This window comes from Rousettus aegyptiacus, unplaced genomic scaffold (assembly GCF_014176215.1).
Source record: "Rousettus aegyptiacus isolate mRouAeg1 unplaced genomic scaffold, mRouAeg1.p scaffold_m13_p_16, whole genome shotgun sequence".
In the NCBI taxonomy this organism is placed as follows: domain Eukaryota; kingdom Metazoa; phylum Chordata; class Mammalia; order Chiroptera; family Pteropodidae; genus Rousettus; species Rousettus aegyptiacus.
In genome coordinates, this window is record NW_023416291.1 from 48,795,941 (window position 1) to 48,802,284 (window position 6,344).

The 6,344-nt window shown below is 34.1% G+C and overlaps 1 pseudogene; it reads left to right on the forward strand.

Annotated features, from left to right (window-relative positions):
- Positions 1–925: 925 nt before the first annotated feature.
- Positions 926–1,044, forward strand: LOC118612749 (annotated as a pseudogene).
- The last annotated feature ends 5,300 nt before the right edge of the window (positions 1,045–6,344 follow it).

The window sequence follows — 6,344 nt, forward strand, 5'->3', positions numbered from 1 at the left end:
CTCCCTCACAAAATAAATCTCCCACAAACTGCACTGACTTAAATGTTTTTTGATTGTTTTATATGTATTTCTTCAGTTGAATTCCAGAGTAGCTGTGTTTGAAAAAAGAATAATAAACACTATAATATTTAGAGTGTGTTACATGTGAATTCATTGTAGTTGATGGGCTCTTCAAGGGAAAAGCAAAGGAATAGTTCTGCCCATTAAAGTTACTAATAAAAATTAGAGAGGAATGAGTTTTTACCATTTTTGTCTCACTCTCACTATAAAATTGTAGTTTTTTTTCTTGGATGTTAGTATACTAGTAAAAAAGATATATTTATATTTACTTCATTGCATTAATTGAAAATCTCATTTTGTCAAAATCAGAATAAAAAAATGTATACTGTTATGAAAAAGTGTTAAGACTGCCTCGATTTAGTTTTCTCATCTCAATTCATCTTAAGGATCTTTCCATATGTCAGTTTGAATTTCTTATTTTAAGCACACTTAGAAACAAATCGAAGTTAATGTCCTCATCTCATAACTTAGAGAGTCAAGACAAACAAGACAAATATAAAATTGAACAGATTTTTAAAATTTTCAGTAATAACCAGCTAAGCACTGAATATTGCAATATTCTCAAATTTGAAAGAGAAGGAGGAGGAGGGTTGGCGGCATCCTTCTAAGTAAAAAAAAAAAAAGACCCAAACCTCATTTTTCTTGTTAGGGTGCTCATATAAAAAGTGGAAAGCTTATGAATTAAGAAATAGAGAAGCTCAGAATGCTGGAGATGACCTCTAGAAAAATCAAAGAGAAATGGGTAAAAGTGATTGCACATAAGGTGCAGAATGGAAGTGGAGAAGTGTGGGAATGATGACTCTTCCTTCGTATTATTTAGCATTTTTAAAATATTTGCTCATATTGTTATGATTTTAAAAACTTCATTTACGGCCAGTGTATCCTGAACGTGCCCTATCCCGTCTGATCTGGAAAGCTAAGCAGAGTCGGGCCTGGTTAGTACTCGGATGGGAGACTGCCTAGGAAGGCCAGGTGCTGTAGGTGTAAAAAAAAAAAAAAATAAAAAATAAGGGATTGTAAACTGACATGGTCCTCGCAATCTGTGAGGTTGACCAAGCATGCCTCACCTAAAAAAACAAACAAACTGGAAAGATAACTTTTTCTGGTTACCCGAAGATATGCTCCTTTTTAAAACGTATTATCATCATCATCATCATCATCATCATCATCACTATTATCTATTTATTGAATGGCTAGTATAATTACAGTGCTCTACGATGCACCTTTAGAGATGCAGAGTAGAATAAAAATAGTTCTTCCCCCAAACAGGTGAGCTATCCGCCATGATAGATATATGTGATGGCTAAAGTAAAATTGATAACATTATTAAAGTAATTCAGTAATTATGTTACAGAGGAGCCTCCAGGAAGCAGAGCATTCGCAGAAAGATACAGTGTGTTCATGGTCGAACAGGATGAAGATGCTCCCGATGAGGTAAGCAGCAAGGTCAGAGGAAAGTCGGTGAGACAAGATCTGTTATGATGCACTCCGTAGGACCAGCAGGGTGGAGTAGACTTGGTGGGAAGTACAAATAAAGTGGAGTTTACAACTGCGTAAACATTGAAAACTCCTATAGAGTTGATTAAGATCATATGGGATTTTATGTGTTAGGATACAGAATATGCATTTACACTGTGGAAAATAGGGAATTAAAAGTTTTTAAGCAGAAGAGTTGTATACTAAAATGAAAGTTTTCGAAAACCTGGCAGTGTTATGAAAATGGATGAATTGAAACTCAAAGGTGAGGTAAAAAGCAGAAATAACTGGGTGAGTTTATCTAGGTCTCTGTTTCACAAGTTGAGTAACTACTTTATAATGTTCTTTAGATAGTTCTTTTGTCCTTATAGATCTTCAAATATTCTATTTGAATAAATTTATGGGTATCGAACCAATTTCTTTTCTTAAAATTCTTTTTCTTTTATATATAATACTACCTATTTACCTTGCTAAAAACTATCTACATTTCTCGATATTGTTTTCCACCCATATTTCATTTAATTAAACGTAAAGATCTATGTTATCTTTTATGGATTAAATTTTAGTGACTTACAACATTGACAAAGAATGATTTTATAGGTAGTAAATATTTAACTATAATACAAAGAACATTTTATTAGTGACATTTGGAAAATATTCTTACGTCTTTTACATCTATTTAAAATATTATTATTCATGGAAATTCAATTATTTGCATTGTAAAGTATCTGAAAAAAATATAAATTAATACTATTAGAATTCTCTAATACTCTGAGGGAATGTAACCAGCCTATAATTAGCAGAAGAATATATGGGACATATTTATTATTATAATTCATTTTTATTACAGTAAATAACTTCAATCATTACTTTTGGGTAACTATTGTTAAGTTAAATAAAACTATTTAAAAAATTTTGATTTAAATCATTATTTCTAGCTAAAAATATATCTTAAGTATACAGCTAATATATATAATTCAGTTCGTGATTCATTAATTTACTCCAGTATGGAAAATGTGAAAAATCATTTCAGGTGAAGAACAGAGGACTGGAATCTAGTTCCAGAGTTTATATTATGTGGTTTTTAGGTATCTAATTTAAGATTACCTTCTGAGCTTTAGCGGGTTTCCTTTCTTTCTCTGCAAATTGAGGCGACTTTCCTAAACGGTCTGCAATGTCTAATTTGATTTACAAAGAGCTTTCAGTGGGATGTGACAATTCTGTGGAATCAAAGATCCACATTCAGAATACCACCATTTTGTCTTGATTTTGCACTTCTGTGGATTTTTCACTAAGCGCCCTCCCGCTTGCTGTATCGACATAGCAATCCAGAAGTGGAAAGCAGAGAGACTTCAGGAAGGGGCCTCCTCACATCAGATGGCTCGGTGTAGAAAAACGCTCCTCTCCTGAACCCAGGTCAGTTTTATTCTTTTCCACAATGATCACACGTGCCTTCCCAGCATTTTAGAGACACGCATTTTATCATCTCCTTTACCTTGGAGACAGAACTGGTGAGTTTGCCTTTTCTGGTCCTTTTAGACAACAGAAGTCTAGTGATTGATGTTTCAGAAAGTAATTCAAGCTACTGATCTCTCTCTCTCAGTTCATTGGGTGCAGACTCCCACATCAATCAGAGTGCATTTTTGAGGGGAGGGTAGTTTATCTTTCAGTGTCAATTCTGAGTCATATTTTTATATCTAGACTCTAGGAATTTAAACATGTTCCAGTGAAACTAGCAAAGCTTTTAGCAACCTGTCAATCACTTTGGTCTTGTGATTTACAGAATTGACTTTCCTGATACTCTCTTAATTATATGAAATAAATGTCCTTTTAGAGTCTTTTCAGTGCAGACCCTAGTATTTTATTTGTATATACCAAGATGGTAAAAATGGGGGAAACAGTTTATTTATTTATTTTTTTATAATTTGAAGAAAAAATGCAAAGTATCTATGCCAGCTCTTGCTCCAGCAAGTCATCCGTTTGCTACTATTTATGACTAAAAGAGCCAAATAAATAGATATGGGACCTTATCACAAACAAGATCTTTTCTTAGCAAAATAAACTATGCCTTGCTGTACAGAGGGAGTAAAGAAGAAATATACAGATCACTATGTGTGTCAGTTGTAAGGGCAAAACCGAAGAGAGGAACTATGCAATGAATTAATTAGGGATCTAAAAACTCCCAAATAGCTCTGAGGATTAAAACTAAGGAGCTGCGTGTTGCTTTGGATCAAGAACCAGTGCAGCAGTTAATTATTTATTAAGCATATGCACGTAGTGCTCTAAGAATATAATAGAAATAAAGTTGATGTAATAAATAAAGCTGAATAGTAAACGATGCAATCACAAAATCCTTCAGAAACATAAGTAAAATAAACCACTAATTGCCACGGTCCTATATCTCTTAGTGTTAGGGCAGACGTATCAGTAACTTAAGTAAAAACACCACGTCATATCAATTTGCTTGTTTTTCTGATACAGTTCTTGGCATGTTGCATAATTATTTTTATCCATCTTTCTCTGCTTCACGTTAATTGTTTATGCTTGGCACTTAGTACTACAGAAGTCTTTCTAAATGGTAACTTAATAAGTGAACGATTAAGAAAAATAAACATGTGCCATATTGTTGATAGAATTTTATTTTTCTCAACTTTCTTTGTGCTCCAGAAGACCTGAATTTCTTACCCATAAGAAGAATAACTATGGAAATTTAACTTAGAGACCGAGTGTAGGGAAACTAGGTTATTGCGTAGGAGGCATTTAGCCACTGAAGAACTTTTTGCCAGAATAGTCAAAGCATAAATCTTTCAGAACCCCGTCCCCATCCCCCCCATAAACACACACTTGTATCTACATATTATTTTCAGTAACTTAGAAGTATCCTGTCCAATCTCCCTCCCTGCACTGGGGAGAGAAGTCAGCATTCAGGTGACCTTAGGCAGTGTGTGGAGTTTGGGAACAATTATATATAGCATCTTATGGATTGCTACGTTAGAACCAAGATCAACATTCCAGAAAACATTCCTGATTCAAATGAGGCAATATTTTTAAAAAAGAAAGACAAATATGAAGCTACAGAGGTTGGGAACTCAAGGGGAGAGTGCTAGCGAAGACATAGAAGGAAAGCAAATCTAGAGAAATTCCCCCAAAAATCCCAGAAGAGGTTTTCCATGTACCGCTTTTAGCATCTGGAATTATCCTGGGAATAGATAAAAAGTCATCTGTGAGTGGGCAATCCTGGGCTTGGTACCACTTTTTAAAATTTAATTTTACAGTGTGTATTTGTAATGTATTTATAATATTTAAAGACTGTATGGATAATTGGAATTAGATATTGGTGATGGTCTCGGAAGCTAAGCAGGGTTGGGCCTGGTTAGCACTTGGATGGGAGACCACCTAGGAAGAGCAGGTGCTGTAGGCATAAAAAATAAGAAAATAAGGGATTGTAAGCTGACAAGGTCCTTGCAATCTATGAGGTCAATCAAGGGTTGCTGCACCTAAAAAAAAAAAAAAAGATATTGATAATGGTTGCACAGCCATATGAATATATAAAAACCATTGAATAATATATATATATAATAATAATACACACACACACACGTATATGTATGTATATATGTATTTTGATAAGTTAACTTTTTGGGAAGAATAGGCTCAGTTCACCTAGGTTTCCCTAGGTTTATTGAGGTATAATTGATAAATAAAAATTGTATATATTTAAAGTATAAAATGTGTTGTATTGACATGTATACATTGTAAAATGATTACTACAATCAAGCTAATTAGCATCTTCATCACTTTACATAGTTATCTTTATTTCGGTGAGAACAATTAAAATCTACTCTCTTAGCAAATTTTAAGTATATGATACAGTATTATTAAGTTCAGTCACCATGCTGTACGTTAGATGTACAGAATTTATTCATCCTGCATAAATGAAACTTTGTACTCTTTAACCAACATTTTTCCATTTTCCCCATCCTCCAGCCCTTAGTCACCAGTATTCTATTTTCTGCTTCTATGAGTCCGACTTTTTTAGATTCCACATATAAGTGAGATCATGCTGTATATTTGTCTTTCTGTGTCTGGCTCATTTCACTTAGTGTAAATTCCTCCAGGTTTATCCATGTTGTTGCGAATGACAGGATATCCTTTGTTAAAGGCTGAATGATATTCCGTTTGATGTATTTATATGCATATATAAAATATACATATTAAGAACGTAACAGATATACGTTACTTTTTTAAATCTGTTCATTAATGGACACTTAGGTTGCTTCCATGTCTTGGCTATCATGAATAGTGCTTCAGTGAACATGGGGTGCAGATAGCTCTGACATAGCGAGTTCATTTCCTTTGGATATATACTCAGAAGTGGGATTGCTGGATTATATATGGTAGACCAACTCTTAGTCTTTTGAGAAACCTTCATGCTATTTTCCATAGTGGCTGCACCAATTTACAATCCCACTAAGAGTACACTCAGGTTTCTTTTTCTCTACATCCTTGCTGAGACGTATTATCTTTGAAATATTAAAGTGCTAAGAATGCAGATTGCTGTGCTCTGTTCCAGATCCACTGAATCAGTCTCTTGGAAGTGAGGTGCAGATGCTTTTTTCCTGGCCTTAGTTCTGCATGTGAGACCTATTTACCTAAAGGTATAGAATCAATAATTAAAGCCATTTATTTCACCATTATATTCTTAGGATTATCCTTCTAATTTCAACCTTCAAAGTTAGCACATGACACATAGATGGACACCTTTCAGAGTTGAGCAAATCATCAATAAGTAGACTCAGCAGGGCCAC